The sequence below is a fragment of the Macaca mulatta genome, chromosome X (genome assembly GCF_049350105.2).
Source record: "Macaca mulatta isolate MMU2019108-1 chromosome X, T2T-MMU8v2.0, whole genome shotgun sequence".
In the NCBI taxonomy this organism is placed as follows: Eukaryota; Metazoa; Chordata; class Mammalia; order Primates; family Cercopithecidae; genus Macaca; species Macaca mulatta.
In genome coordinates this window covers 117,217,283-117,234,007 of record NC_133426.1, presented here as the reverse complement: position 1 = coordinate 117,234,007, position 16,725 = coordinate 117,217,283, and the positions used below count along the sequence as shown (strand labels likewise).

The 16,725-nt window shown below is 45.4% G+C and overlaps 1 protein-coding gene across 2 annotated transcripts in view; it reads right to left on the bottom strand.

Moving 5' to 3' along the window:
- RTL9 (retrotransposon Gag like 9) overlaps positions 1–16,725 on the bottom strand; it is a 96,881-nt gene that overhangs the window by 10,228 nt on the left and 69,928 nt on the right. Inside the window, exon 3 of one of the 2 annotated variants that reach the window (XM_077987362.1) lies at positions 848–963. The gene's annotated coding sequence lies outside the window, so the exon portion shown is untranslated. Of the gene's footprint in view, positions 1–847; positions 1,002–16,725 lie in introns of both variants that reach the window. The other variant, XM_028841624.2, reaches the window with a different exon arrangement.

The window sequence follows — 16,725 nt, the reverse complement described above, 5'->3', positions numbered from 1 at the left end:
TTCATATCATTCAATTGCTTGCAGAACCCAGTGTGTGCAAAGAGCTGCAGTTAGAAAACCATGCTGGCACTGGTCACTCCAGGGTTCCAAGTTCTGGCCCATTGTGACTATTTTCATCAGCCCGCTTCTAAGGAGGCTACTGAGAGAGGGTTCTTGCTTGCTCAGCCCATGTGAGGCATAGACTTCTGTTCTATTAAAGCCAGAGTCTCTAGGAACACAGAGAAGAGAGGCCTTCTAAGGAAAGAAAAGCCCAGAATTTGCTGCTTAGCATCTCTCAGGTCCCTCACGTCCCACCCAGTCTGCACTGATCAATACGGCTAGGAGGTGTCATGCTCCTGCCGCCTCACAAAAGGTAATTGAGTTTAGGGGATTGCATGGCTAGCTGCTCGGGGAAATAAGAATAAACAAGAGCTGGTTCAATATGTCAACAAATAGCTTTCCAGCTGTTGAAAATAAGCCTTTACCTAGATTCTCAACAATATTCTCTCCCCAAGCCCTAGCAAATAGGCAACCAGATAACTGAAAACAGACAACCTAAGGCTAAAGAAATACCTGGTCTACTTTAGGATCTTCTGCCTTCCTTGATCATTCAGGGAAGTAGAAACTCTCCCCACTTCCTTCCTCCCCCACAGCCCTGACACTTAAAATGCCCATCGGCTCTTTATAAATAAAGAGGGGGAAATAGCTAGCATTTACTGAGTGCTTACTATGCCAGGCACTATGTTAAACACTTTACATACCTCATCTTATTTATTGAACGATAAACCAATAAAGTGGTTTTTTTACTCCCATTTTCTAAATCATCTGAAGAACTGAACTACAGAGAAATGAAAATGAAGTAACTTACCTTGGCTCTCACCGCTGAGAGGGAGTGAAGCTGGGCTTGTCACTCGGGTCTGTCTGACTCAGCCAGTGCTCTTAACTCACAGGAGAGTCACACACTGTCTTCAAGTCTCTGAAGGGCTGTCATATGGAAGAGAGGGTAGGTGTGTTCCGGGTAGCTCCAAAGAAAAGGATTTGACTGTTAGTTGGGAATTATGCTTTCATTGGATGTGCTGCAAATTCCCCAAACAACATGTATATGCATGTCCAACTCTATAGGGAAAAGAACATTATAAGAAGAGCAAACGGAACTGCCTTGCATTAGGTGCCGGCCTGAAGGATCTGTGGAATCAAAGAGAACAGGAGGGATACCAGAGGACTGCAAATGGGCAGTGTCCCAATTTTCTTAAATAAGGAAACTACAGACCAGTATACCGTAAACTCCAGAGCTGTAAGCTTGATGTCAGTCCTCGGAGAGATTCTGCTGCAGATTACGAAGCAGGTAATTTATAAGCACTTAGAACATAAGTGGCAATAGGAGGTACCTAGAGATACTAGCAGAACACTCAAAATTAGACCAGTTCCCAGACTTGCAGCTAATGCAACCCAAAATTTGAGGGGCTGATATTGAACTCCCAGATTTTTATTTTCCCAAGTAAAAGCATTAAGGAACAAAACAACCACAAGTCATCATTTTCTAAAAAGAAAGGGCTTCAATGTCAAAAGAGAAGGAAATAACCTCAGAATAAAGAATAATACATCAAATAGATTTCTCTTCTCTGCGAAACATTTTCTACCTAGTCCTCAGGCTTTCTCATTGCAAGGTGGACTGCTGCAATTTTCCTGGAAGATGGGCACTTGTCCAAGGACCTGCTTTAGAGAATCACTCAGAGTTAAAATATCAACACAGAGAAGATCATATACCTGTAAAACAGGAAGTCTTTCTGGCCAGAAGAGAGAAGAACAGAGTTTGACCTTAGCCTAAATGAGGACATTAACACAGATAAACTATCCACAGGAACGGACAGAGAGAAATAAAAGTTGCCAAGTGCGGATTCAAGCCCTGCTGAGGCGGGACTTGGCCATCACATTTGACCTGTGCCACCCCTTGGACCACATGTCTCTCTTGTAGGAATATGTGTCTGATGCTATTAAGCATTTGGACCACAAATCAGTTTCTGGCTTGAGACTCTCCAAGCAAACTTCAGACCACTAGTCTTCCCAGGGAGAGTTCTTAAAGCAGAAAAATTCAAAACCAGTTGAATACCATTGCCAGAGTGGGAGTTCTGCAACAACCTAGAAGGAGGTCCCTAGTCTTGATCCTCTTCTGATTAGCATTTTTAATCAATGGTGTAAATAAAGGCATGGACGGGATTCTTACACAAATTCTCTAGGGCTGAGAAGAACCTCTATGATCAGCCTAGCAAGTAGGTTTACATTTTAAGCTCCATGGTTTACAATATGTCTATCTGCATTTGGTAATTTTCTCTCATGTTCTTTGTTGCCAGAGCACTGAGTTTCTACAGTTTACGCACCTCATGGAAAATGCTTAGTGAACATATGCTAGCTCTGCACCCACCCTGAAGTGCAGATCCGATCATGTTTACAACTACTGGGCATTCATCTCAATCGTATCTTCTCTCAAATAACTGGTAACAATGTAGACTTCCTTGATGAGAGAAGAGAACAAACTAATGTCCTCTTCTTTACATAATTGGCCCCATTTCCAAGACTTTAAATTGGAATTTAACCACATCTGTTGACATTGACCTTCATTCTGTAGGTAAAGGTAGCACAGTACACAGTACTTGCCATACCCTCTGAAACTGCATTTCTCAAAATAAAAGTGTGATGGGTAAACCCTGCATCAAGTGCTCCCTGGGAAAACTCCTAAAACACAGATTTGTAAGGGGAGGGAGGCTCCATCCTCAAAGAGCAGATTCAATATAGGTCTGGGGTGACGCCAAGGAACCTGCATTTAACCCAAGTGATTCTGAAACACTAGAGTTTCAGAACCACTGGCTTTGAGGTTCCTACACTCTGATTTTAACTTCAAACAGGCCTGGGCTTGAACCCCAATACTTCAAGTTATTTCACCTCAGTTTCCTCATCTGTAAAACAGGCATAATAACAGTACCTACCTCGCATGCTCTTTGAATGTTTTAAACAAAACAACGTGTAAAGAATCTGGCACATAGCTGAAGTTCAGTAATCTCTCCTGGTCCTGCTTATCCGGGGTCCCTGCTGCCTGCCTTCTCTGTGTTCAGCTTCTGCCCTTGCTGCCAATTGCTCACTCTTTCTAGGTCTGGTATTCAAACTCCCCAAGAGAGAGACTCTCATTGGTCTAAATTCAGTAACTGTACTTGCTAGGCAAAGTTCTCACCCAGGTTCCTTCATAGGCTATTTGCCAGCCTATAGAGTGACTGCTCATGGATCAGATGCCCTCTCCTGGCTCAAGTGGCTATTGCTAGGGGGAAGCAGGATCACGTGGTACCAAGCATAGTCACCTATTCATAAGAAACTGCTACTTCCCTCAGCTAGGGTCTGTGGATGGAAACTCCTTAGAAGGGGCTTGTGGGTGTGGCAGGAATTCTGAGGCTTAGTCCATCCAGTACACCTAGGCCTCTCATTTATCCAGCCTGCCAAAGGAATGAAGTACTGAAGTTCACTGAAGTCTCTATTTAATTCTGACTTTTCATCTCCATCAGGCCAGGAACACAAGTTTTTTAAAAACTAGACCACAGTCAAGGAAAAAACAAGATATAACCCTAAAATTAGACTCTTCTGTTTCTAGAGCACGTTTTTAAGTTTCCAAAGCACTTTCACATCTATTTACTCATTGCAGAGCTTGAAAACTGGCAGCCACAGGCTAAATTCAGACTGCAGACAGATTTTATTTGACCCGTACAATGTTTTTAACATTTTTTAAAATTAGTTGCCAACATTTAAAAGTCAGGAAATTTCAGATAGAAAGCTAGATTTCTGGCTTCTCTGAAACACACACACACACACATACACACGCGCACGCGTGCACATACACACACACACACACACACAGAAAGACTTTGATCCAAATTCCAATATAGCAACAATCAGCCAGAGCTGAACAACCTGCTCCCTGTAGGTGAGGCATGTGCTCACCAGTTTGCCTCAGTACCCATAGGGCCACCTTTACTTTTTCAGTGACCTGCTCGGCCCCTATAGGCATTTAAAGCCTCAATTTAACCCCATGGATTAGGCAGAGAAGGTGGATAAGAGCGGAAATGTGTGGGTTGGAATCCCAGCATTGCTCCTAACTGGCTTTGGGACCCTGGGCAAGTGATTTAACCTCTGAATCTCAGTTTTCTCATCTATGAAATGGGGATGATAAAATAATACTTCTTACCTCATAGGCTTATTGGGCCAGCTAAATGAGTTAATGCATAGTTAGAACAATGCCTGGTACATTACATGCACAAAATAAGTATTAACTTCTTTCATCGTCCACAATTTCCTATGTGCCTCTCTGATATCCTAAAGCTTCTGAAAACTGAAATTTTGTGGCAAGCTCATTTGGTGGCAAAACTAGGCCTGAAATGACATGAGGCTATTCATTTATCCCATTTAGAAATATTAATGAGTTTGATGACAGGGTATAATCTTGGATCTCATTAAGGTGTGATATATATGTTATATGTACCACATTACTTTTCTAAAATCCAAATATTTTGAACTCTAAAACATGTCTAGCTCCAACAGTTTCAGATAAGGGATTGTGGACCTGTATTATTACTACTTTGTATACCCACTTGACAGATGGGAAAACTGAGCTGCTAAGCATTGAGCTACTTGCCAAAAGTCCCACAACTTGAAAGTGGAAACTATTTAGACTCTTAGACATGAAGCTCATAGTGCCTAGTACTGTGGGATGTCTTGGGCTCACTATAGGCAGATGGATGCAGGTAGTGGCTACCAATCAGGGACTTTGAAGAACTGAAAAATATCACCACTTACTGAAAGTGCCAAACCCTGCCCTTTGTAGCATTCTTTCAACTCTTTGAGTTACTCTTTACACCATTTGGGTTAGAATTAGGAAGAAGATTATTGTCTTCAGTTAACAGAAGAGGAAACTGAGGTCCAGAGAAGAGAAGTGACTCGCCCAAATTCATACAGCAAAAGACAGGCAGAGTTGGGATTCGAAACCAAATTCTGGGCTTTTTCTTCTTAAACCCCAGGGCCAATCCAAGAATGACATATGCTGACCTTTCCACATACTGAACCACACTCTCTGCAGACAATCCTAAGGTTTTTGACATACCTGATGAAAGGACAGTGTCCCAAGATCTCAGCAAATATAAAAATGAGACAGCATGTCTGGGTGGACCTCATCCTTCCCAGGACCACAGGCAGCAATGTACAGACACGATCCAGTCAGAAGCTAGGGAGGGGAGATTTCTCAAATCCCAAGAAAATCACAGAGACCCTACTGTTTGCTCTTCTCTGTTGATTTTTAAGAAGCTGACATTTACTTATGCCAAAGGCCAAAAGAAATGAAAAATCTACTGAAAAGGGAATTTCATCAGTCATGGAGCAATAACCTAAAGAAACCTTTGCATAGTATCAGTTCCTTTGTTTGAAATGCAGAAAACAGAGCACTGCTATTTCATACTGTTAGCGCATCAGAGACCTGGGCATGAAAACAGCATCCTTAGGACCTCTTTCCAAACCCCTGCCTCACCACAGAGGAGCTCTCTGACACTGCTACCAACTTCAGCAAGTTGGAAACAAGAAGGCAGGACATGACCCAAGTGACCTCATGTCACTCCTAAGCTCATGGCTTGAGTTCCTCCTACCAACAAATCTGCACTTTGATCACACACCCACAGCGACCCAGATCTTTAAATTCAGCAATTCTTTCTCAGGTTTCAGCAAGGCATTGGCAGCCTGAGCTATTTTGGGACACTTTCTCTGCTGTGGATGCCACTTTCGGAATACGCCAGGAACATGCTAAGGACCTGGAGCTCTCTACCCTGGACCCGTTTTCGGGTTTGCTTGCTCTCTCTCTCTCTTTCTCTGGGCTAATCGTTTAGAGGACAGTCGCTCCTGCCAACCTAATCCCATGAGCCTGACTACCTTGCCGGGCCACAGGCTCAAAGAGGCAGTGTGGCTGCCAGCACCCTCACGGGAAGGGGCACGGAGGCACCAGGCAGTCTGGCAGGATGAGAGACATCCTGGGGGTGACCTGAGTTTGGATGTGGGCTGAGAAGACAAAGCAGGGGGCTTTCGGGGGACAAGATTTTCCAAACATCTTATTCTTAGGATCATCACTTCCTAATCTGATGCAACTGACTCGGCAGGCATTCGGGAGCCTGTAAGCTCCATTTTCCTGTTCCAAATTCTTCTGCACCTGTAAGTACCGGGCTTACTCATGCTCATGCTGTCTTTTGGGGAGGGGGAGAAGAAAGCAGGGCCTGGGGAAGGTCATCATTATCTGACTCAGGTGTGGGCAGGTCCATGGCGTTAGAAGAATTTCTGACATCCCCACCGCTCCCCTTCACCCGAAACTGCTTCTTAGTTTGGAAAATGAAAATGCCTGTTCCTTCTTTCCCAACCTCACCACCCCACCACCCCCCACCACAGCATACCAGAAACTCCACCCGTCCTTTGGGGTCTTCTGTTCATCAATGTTGTGCACACCTGATTTCTTATGTTGGACTTAATGGGAGAAGTGCACCCTTGGCATTTGAATGTCTTAAATGCAACCACAGCTATTATTGTGGGCACAGCCCCTGCTGGCTTCTCCATCTTTTATGCTGTCATTTGCTGAAACAGTGAAAGATGTTGTAAGCGGTAGGGTATAAATAAAAATCTAGAAACTCCTCCATGGTAAAAAGGAAGAGCAATGTGGTTAATTCTCAACGCAGTTAGAAATACTGCCACAATGGGGAGGCTCCACGCTGTGCCACGAATGGTCCCTTTCAATGCTTTCCTATTTTAATGGAAAGAGAGGCCAAAATAACTAAGGGCTCCCTAGGAAAGGAGCATTTCTGATGTTTTTACTGCTTTCCAGAGAGAGGACATTGTCTCTGGCCGGCTTGTCAGTCCCTGAAGCAGCTCCAATGGCTGCTCACAAAGGGAGAATCAGCCCTTCTTTTCCTTCTGCTGGGGACTGCTGAAGTCCCCTCAAATTAGCCCAGGATGACAAAGCCAGGCCCTGCTACCTACCCTCTTCCCCTAACACTGAGACCAAATCATTCTTAAGGATACGTAACTTGTTTGGAGGGGAGGGGAATATCTTGGCTAAGAAGCCTTCTGGAAAACCTGCCATGACCCATACTGAAAACTGTGCTCTTCTCTAAACTTTCATATGACCTCAGCCATGAATAGGAATAAAAGAAGGCAAGCACATTTTGCCCTTTTATTTCCACAGAGCACAATAGAAGGAACATTGTCCTTAGCAAAGGCAAAGGATAAGATGTTCCTTTGGCCAAGGCTGGCTGCCTTTAGTTTCTCTGATTGGCAAAATAAACAGCTTCTAATTTGTGTTCTAAAAGGGCTGGTTCTGAAGAGGATTTGAGAAGAACAATGTTAATATCAGTACTAAAAAAATCAAGACAGGAATTCCACCTTATGTCTGGTGGAGACTGGATTTGTTTTCAGGCTATAGGACAAAACGAGTCTCAGGAGGAATTTGTTTCTGACTTCACTACCGCCTGTTTGCTTGGTCCTTGGTAATTCATGAAGTTTCTTAGCTCTCCTCCTTCTAAGGAGCTCTGAGAAAATGATGCTTGGATCATAGAGGTTCATTGTCTGGAAGACTTTTGATCAAAGCCCTGAGTGCTGGGGTGGGGGCAGGTTACGGATTCTGATTATAACCAAAATAATCCAAGTCCTGTCTTGGCGGAAGCCTGAATTTTATGTCCACCTTGCGGCATTCCAGGAGCATTAAGAATGTTCCATCAGCCTTTCCAATCTCTCCATCCGCTCCCAAGGGCTTGAACATTTTTAAGTATATAATTCTTTTGACTCAGGGCTTTGGCATCAGTTAAAATGCCAACCTCTTGGGAGGATCAGTCTCTTAAATCTCCCATCCTGAAAGCAGGTTCTGATAGAGGGACAAAGAGAGAGGAGGAACATGAAATCATTCTAGGTACAAACATGAGCCTCAGAACAGGAGTCTGCAAGCAGGACCCAGGCAAGGCCAAAGTTCCAAGAAGCTCTGTTGGCAGAAAGGGAAGATTCTATTCTTGCTAAAATGGAGTACAGGCAACTTATTGGGGCAGAGACTCAGGATTTGGGGAATAAGAAAAGACCCACTTAATGTAACCGGGGTATAATAAGGAGGAAGAATCTCATGTACTAACATAGGATAAGAGATAGGCGAACTCCCTGCAAAGGTACCCTTAGGCTGAATTGCCTGAGTCACTGAACAAGGGCTCCAAAAATGTTACGAGGCCTCAGTACATGGAACAAATAGATTTAACAATCTGCTGCCCCTACAATCCTGGCATTTCTTCAGCCCAGAGTGGGTAGGTCAAAGGAGGGGACCACACTAAGATTTAGACTTTTGAGACCTTCTTCCCACCCTTTCCTTCCTCTGATACCAGCACTGAACTCATTCCCAAGGAGATTCATGGTAGATACAGTGATTCACTTCATTTACCAAGAGCTATAAGGTATGAAGAGGGGTTGCCCATGTACAGCCACAGGTCAAGGATGCAGCATCCCCACAGCTCTATGTGGGCTCCTTCCTAAGGCCTAGTGGACACGGTTTGGATTAAAACCACTTGGGTGCAAAATCTGGCTAAGCCACTTACTAGTTGTGTGGCCTTGGGCAAGTGGTATAATCTATCTAAATCTCATCTGTAAAATGGGCACAGTAATAGGAGCTATCATATAATGTTGTGAAGACTGAATGTGATGATGCCTGTACAGCCCAGTACAGTGCCTAGTACAAAGGAAATGCTTAACAAAAATCAGCAATGATTAACATTCCTGGCTCTCTGCTTATGCTTCATTGCCTGAGGATAGGTTATAACAGCAGATCATCCCACTCTGTGCAAGTCTCACAACTGCAGGGGTCAGGGGCTCACCATCTCCTTCAGTTAATGTCACCCTCTCACCTTTTCCTCCAAGTCCCACTAGAGAGCATTCCTAAGCCTTTCCTCCCGCTAGTTCTGATCTGCTCCATCTCCCAGCTAACTGAATAGATGGATTCACTGCTAAAGATTCATGAAATCATTTCCTTGGCTTTCCCCAACCACAGACTGAGCTTTGCTACCCACCTCCTAGTGGTGAAATGGAATCACTTCTGGGAGAGCAGGGTCCAGAAGGATTCAACTCCTGAAGCACTAACAAAGCAAAAGGAGCCCTACAGAAAACTTTGGGTCTCTGGTTCCTGTACAGCTCACTGCAGCTATGGCATCACTCTGAAGCCACGGTCACTCCCACTGTGACTCTCAGCTCCTGAGGCTGCTGGCCCATAGCTGCTCTCCTCCTCCAATAGCCCCACTCTCTACCTCCCTCAGGGGACTCCCTTGTCTGGGCCCCAGGGTACTAAGGCTTCCAGAGGCTTTCCATAGCTTCCTCTCTCTGTCCCTCCCCATCCTCTCCTGGGGATACAGAGTTCACTCTTTCAAGGGATGTGGTGACAAGCAGCTCAGCTTTCTGTACAGGCATGCCCTCAGCATGTTCTCTGCGTTCTAGTCTTCCCTGCTTCTCTGCTCAGCAGGAAAGAGGAGTGGGAAGCACCTCTAGTTAGGCTTATGGTACTTCTAGAACCAGAAGACAAGACTATATCCTGTCAAAGTAGACTTTGATGGTTCTCAAAGTAATTCAGCCTGAGAGTTCACTAAAATGCATATTCCGGCAGCTACCTCTATAGAGATACAGAGTGGGTTTGTGCTTCAGCCCTAGAATCTGCATGTTTACAGAGCTCTCCTTAAGCCACACCTTAAGAAACAGTGCACTCGATCTTGGGGAATGGGGGTAAGGGGTGGGGAGGAAAGTCACACAGCTGGGTCCCATAATGAACCCCAACCTACATCCTGACTCTCCAGGAGCACATGGAAATGCCTTCGAAGTCCTGACCCTGTCTTGTCCAAGCAGCAGCTCCTAAGCTACTTCACAAAGACCCTGAGTAGTTTCAGTTATCTAGACTCCAGACCTAAATCAGCGATGCTAGCAGTCTGAGGTGCAAAACACACAGCGATTCTTCATTTAGAACCATTTTGAGCTAGTTGGGGCTATAGACGACGTTACTGGTTAATAGCACAGTGGAGCCACACTGGCAGGCTTTGACTCTCAGTCTAAGCCTCTTATAGGCTGTGTGACCTTGAACAACTTACTCAATCTCTCTGTGATTTGCTCTTCACCTGTAAAATGGAGACAGTAATAATATCTCATAGTACTGTTCGTGTGGAATTATGAATTACTTCATGTAACCTGTTTAGAACCATGCCTCGCCTCAGCAAAATGTCTGCTATTCTTGTTACTATAAATATTATACATATATATAAACAGGGTTTATAATATTTGTGAGGAATAAATGAGATGATGAGTGTAAAATGTTCAGAACTATTATTGGTATGGTTCCAGGGATTTAACAGAGAAATCAGTAGAAGTCCTCAAGGTGTCAGAGACCAAGGCCATCCTGGATAAATATTCTGATAATGGGATTAGTCAAGGGTCATTCAGAGACTCAGAAAGAAAGTGGCAGTTAGGGTTCTCTTACATCCAGAGTGTAACTAAAACTCTCATGCCTAACTTGTTGCTATAGATTTTGGGATTATGGGATTTTGTTCTGGGACCTGCTAGGTCTAATTAAAGTGTTAGGACTCCTAGGAGACCGGCTGTGGTTTGCACAGACAGGAGCTTGAAAAATGCTGTCATGAATGTGCTCCCAGCTCTGCAAAAGTGGAGACGCAGTCAGTAGCACTGAGTGCTCCAGGGGTCACTGTAGACTTGTGGTCTTTGTCCTTGCTGCCCCAAATCCACAGCTGTCAATTTATTAGGTTTTGTTAGAAGACACTCCCACACTAAAGAACTCCAGAGCTGAAGTGACTGTCCTGTTTTGCTTCATGGCACCTGTGCGGGCATGAGTTCTGTGCACAGAGCTCCTTCCTTCTTCCCTCCCTCCCTCCCTCCTTCTTCCGCCCCTTCTTCCCCCTTCCCTCCCTCCTTCCTCCTCCCCCCTCCCTCTTTCCTCCCCTTCTTTCCTCCCTTCCTCCCTACCTCCCTCCCTCCATCCCTCCCTTCCTTCTATCACTAGCCTGAGTGCAGCCCTAGAACAAGGGCCATGATCATGAGGGGAAGGGGATGATGTTTCTGGGAAGGTCCAAAGAAGGCTATCTCCTCACTCCGGGCTGGTGTCCCCCAACACCTCCCTCATTAAATACTGGGGTTCACCTGGCTCTGTCCCTAGCCCTTGCCTTGGAGGAGTAAAATGGGAGAGGAGAAACCCCATCCAGTCCCATGAGGTCAGCTAATACCCCTTGACCGTGGTGGCCGTCCAGCCCCCATGTCTCGCCTTGGCTCAAAGCCAAGATTCCCAGTTTCCTGCTGGACATGTCCACTATCTAGCATCCCAAACCAAACAAGTCCAAACGGACCTTGTCACCTGTCTCCCCTCACTCTCCCTCTCTACTAACAGTCTTGTGTTCCCTGCCTCAGTTGACAGTGTCACCACAGACCCAAGCTGGAACCTCAGGATCCTTGTCACCTTTTCCCTCTCCTTGACCCCATGACAGCCAGCCCTGAGGTTTCTACCTATTGGCATGTGCCTTGAGCCATCCCCTCCTCTCGGCTCTCACTGCCACAGTCGTGGTTCAGAGCCTGTTCCGCTTCTTGCCCAGACCCTGGAGATGGTCTCCCAATTGGTCTGCCTGCAGCTGGCCTCTCTTCCCTCCAATCCTTCCACACCCTGGTGCGGCAAGGACTGTCTTCCTAGTCTGTCCCGAATCTACCTTAATGAAAAGCTCCAGTGGCTCCCTCTTGCTCACAGAACAAAACCGTCAACTTGGCCAACAGGGCTCTGAATAGTTGACCGCAAACACTCGTCTGCTTCCCTCCTGCTGCTGCCAGTGGTGCACCCAGCTACAATTGTCCTGCCCTTTGAAACATGCACTAGGCTCTGTCCCGTAAATACTGTTCGCTTTGCCTGGAATGTCTTCCCCTGCCTCTACTGTTCCTCTTGACATAACCTGCCATCCCTCAAGATGCTGCTCAATCCTCCTTCATCTGTGGAGCCTTCCTCAACTTCCGCAGAGAGGTTCCTCTACCACAGCACCCTTGGACCATGAGGGCTTATGTGTGCCTTGGTCCCTCCCACTAGATAGGGAAAGCCCCAAAGTTTGCCTAGAACCATCTTGAATTCTTCTTTATGTTCTCAGTACTCACAAGCTTGGATAAAATAAGGTACTGGTTTCCTCATTTGTAAACTGGAAATAAAAAGAATAGTTGCTACGCCCTGTAGTTAGAAGAAAGAAATGAGATAATTCATATAATATGCCGATAATGACAATGAAAATGATGATGATAAGAAGAAAGGCTAGTTAACACTCATTCAGTGCTTTCTAGGTGTCACTGTCCTAAGCTCTTTTCATGATTGAGAATGAGCAAAATAGATGAGTCAATCCCTGGAAAGTGATTGTGTATGTGTTTGTGTGTATATGTTCACGTACATAAGTGATACACATAATACAAATGATCTATGTATAACATAGAAACTTCACAATGTGCCTGGTGTTTATTAGGAGCTCCAGTTTTTCCCTTTCTTCCCCCGTCTCCCTGCCCTTCCTCATTACCCTTCCTAGTCATCCTCACATCCCCTTCTACCCCAGGGCTGCGATAAGAGAGATGAATTCAGAAGGGGGTCCCTGTGTCATTGTCGCTGACAAGAGACTGCTTAGTGGAAGAGAGAAAAGTCCTTGGAATGGCCTTTGGACTTGGTATCTAAGAGTTGTCTCCCCATTCAAGTTATCACTTCTTTGAGGACAGGGGCTATGCAATACCCCTGTTGTGTCTCCCATAAGCACCAGCACAGCGGTGGGCACATAACAAGTACTCAGTAAACTATCTGAGGTCAGGCTCGGCTTGAGGGTCCTGGTTTTCAGCACTCTCAGCGTTTTCAGCAATCACTGAGGCAGGTCTTGGAGCCACAGCTGACAGGTTCTCACGAGCTCATAGACAGCAGCAGCTGGAGCCACCCGGGAGCAGCCCTCTTGGCAGTGCTCTGCTGGGGATGGGCCACCAGGCCAGGAGGTCGAGGACTTGCTTCCCGGACACAAGTCTGCCACTAACTGTCTGGGTTAGCCTGTGCAAATCTCTCCACCTCCCTGAACCACAGGGTCCTCACCTATAAAATGCTGCTCCTAGAAGCGTCTGAGGATGCATGACATGGCAGCTGTGAAAGCTCTTTGCCAAAAGGCTGTGCAGAAGTGAGGTGTTGCTAATTTCAAGTGCTGGGACTTCACTCACTTGGAAACATTCAGGAAGCGGGGGTGGGGAAAGAGAGAGCAGGGACTTGCATATCCAGGACATATGGGGGCCTATATTTGTTGTCCTCCTGCTTAATAGCATTAGTGATTCAAGCTGGTGCTGCCTGTGGAACACTCTGTCTTTTGGGATCCTCAGGGACAGGAGGGGTTTCAGAGCAGCAAGGCTGCAGCCAGCGCACAATACAGTGAAAAATAGAGTGATAGCAATGAGGCGCCACGCTCACAGGTTCATACACATGCATTTGCACTCCTGACGGCCCCCAACGCTGCCTCGCAACAGCAGCTGGGGCTAATTACAGCCAGACAGACAGCGCCTTCTCCAGCTCACCCTTGGGGATTGCCTGATCTCTCAGAAGGGGTGCTGCTGATGCCACAGCTAAGTGCCTAGAAAGAACCCGGTGGGGGGTAGAGTGGTACAAGGGAGTAGGAAGCCACCATGTGGCTCGTCGTCTTGTGAGTGTGGGTAGAGAGGAGGAGATGAAATGGAAGAGAGCTGGCTGAGATACAGATGCAGCTTTGTGTTAACAGATGTGCTCTCCTGGCAAGAGGGAGCCAAGGCACTTAGCCCCTCCCTTCTCCTTCATCTGGATCCACCCAGGGATCCCCTCTTAACTCTTCTCCCTCTTAAATCCCCAGCTTCCTCTTCAACTCAGCATCTGGCATAAAGCTCAAGAAATGTTGAATAAATGAATGGGCGAATAAACACACAAACCCTCCCCAAACCCTTAGTACTCCCAAACCCTGTTCCCACCTCACAGGCTGTAATGACTCCACAAGCCCTTTCCTCTGCTTTTCTTTCTATATACTCCCTTTGGACAGTGTCAACTCTCACCTAATATGCTTTTAACTCCCAAATCTCTCCTGGTAGCCCAGACCTTGCCAGCTGCCCAAATGTTCCCCATGCTCCTCAAACCTAACGTGCCCCACATTAGAATCTTCAGCAATGACTTCCCCTGGGGTTTTCTAGCAGTGAGTCCTGGTCTGTCAAGGGCATATGAGAAAGAAGGGCCTGCTGTATGCCCCCTCCCCCCACCAGCAGGACAGGGGCAATGAGTACATTGGCAAAGTCATCAGGGCAAACTTCTGATCCCGGGGTCTGTCTTTACACCAGGACACCAAAGTTCTTCCCATCAACCTTTTAACGGTCAGCCCTCCCTCCCACCCATAAGGAAAGCCAAATTAAGAATGAACTGCCAAATTGGAGCTAACTGCCCAATGTGGGCTTCTAATTGGAACCAAGCAAATTGTTTATATAAAGAAAAACCCTTGAAAAGAAGCCCATGTGAACTGGTGAAGTTATTTCTTCTTCAACATGCACTCTCTCTCCCAATCCCGCTCTCATTGCTTCAGAATCCTGGTATTCCTCCCACCTTCATCCCTCAGCCAGCACACACACACACACACACACACACACACACACACACAGCCTTCCCCTCATTTTCCTTCTCATGAACCTTCACTTCATGTTGGAGCCCTGTCCCCATGATCACTGCAAACCCCCAAGTAAATATTGAACCAAGATTGGTGAAAACTGGAGATATTATTTCACCAAAGCAGTGTTAGAGGGAAGGCCCCCAGAATGTTTACTGAGAGTTCACAAATTATTTCCTGATCTTGGCAAAGATAGAAAATAAAGCCCCCCTTTCCTCCAGGTCCTCCTAGATTTGAAGAGCAGCCAAAGGAATGGATTACAAACACAGTGGCCCTTGGTTTCTGACCGCCTCAGGGCCTATGAAGGCAAAATCCAAGTTTCTTTATTCCTTTTCTCAGGGAGTCTTGAGTATTATACACTAGTACAAATGCAATGTGTCATTATAACCAGCTCTGTTATGACCACATCTAGGGATTTTTAGTTTTTAACACAGGGTGAAAGATGTCTCACCAATTTCAGTTTGACATGCAAGATGCAAAGTAATTTATTCAAAGCACTCCTGTGTTTAATTTCAAAACGGTCATTTATTCACTCAGCAAATCTCTGTTGAGCATTCAAAGAGCTGTAATTCATAGTTCCTGCTTTCAAACTACTCCTTTTCTAGCTGGGAAATGAAAACCCTACATACAAGGGTTAACTGACAACACAAGACCATGCCAAGTTCCTTCTCATACCTGGTGTGGCCTATATGGCTCCCGTAGTTTTGGCAGTACTGAAAATTTCCACTCTATTGCTTCTGTCACTACTGTTGATCTCTTCTCCAATACAGGGTGGTGAGTAAATGTGTCTCTAGGGTGCCTGGGTTCATATCTGTGTTCTGCCATTCACTCACTATGTGACCTTGGCCAAGTTATTCAGCCTGTCTGAGTCTGGTGTCTCCTCTGTAATGTGAAGACAATAATAGTAACCTACCTCACAGCATCATGGTGAGAATTAAATGAGTTAGTACACACAAAGCACTTAGAATGATATCTGACACATAATAATGGCTCAATAAATGCTAGTAATTATTATTTTCCTGATGTGCCTACTGTTCTTTAATACCAGAGGTCACAGTTCTTATTGGGCTTCAAGAGAAGCTGGTAAAGTATTCATTCATGCACTCAATCAACAAATATATGTTGAGCATCTACAAGTCCTTGAGTTAAGCCCTGGGGTCATATACACAAAGAAGACATGACCCTTGCCTTTGGGACTAAACAATTCACTGGAAGAAGTCCTGGATTAATAGTGCCCTGATGCACCTGGAAGAACCAAACACAAATCCTCCCTGGAAGAACATGCCCACAACCCAGTTTTCATAGGATTACCAAGGATAAAGTCAGATTGAACATGAACTCATAATCCAAAATTACAAAGAACATGATGAAGCCAGAAACAATGAAAACAGAATCAGGTCTTCAAAGACCTCAGGTATTGCAATTAGGTGATATAAAATATAAAATAAGTTTTACATGTATTAAAAAACAAAAGAAGATTTTGAAAACATTACCAAAGAACAAGATACTAACAAAAACTAACTTTTTCTGGCCAGGTGTGATGGCTCATGCCTGTAATCCCAGCACTTTGGGAGGCCAAGGCGGGTGGATCACTTGAGGTCAGGAGTTCAAGACCAGCCTGGCCAACATGGTGAAACCCCATCCCTACTAACAATACAAAACTAGCTGGGCATGGTGGCATGTGCCCGTAATCCCAGCTACTTGGGAGGCTGAGGCAGGAGAATCACTTGAACCCAGGAGGCGGAGGTTGCAGTGAGCCAAGATCGCATGCCACTGCACTCCTGCCTGGGCAACAGAGGGAGACTCTGTCAAAAAAAAAAAAAAAAAAAAAAAAAACTTTTTCCTCTAAGTATCATCTTTTTATAGATGGCAAAGTTAGGGCTCAGAGAAGTGAGGTGACTCCTTCAATGTTACATAGCTAATAATGAGGGATTTAAATCAGGTTTTCAGTGTCTACTGTTTTTTGGCAAATTCAATGACTGGAGTTGTATTATTT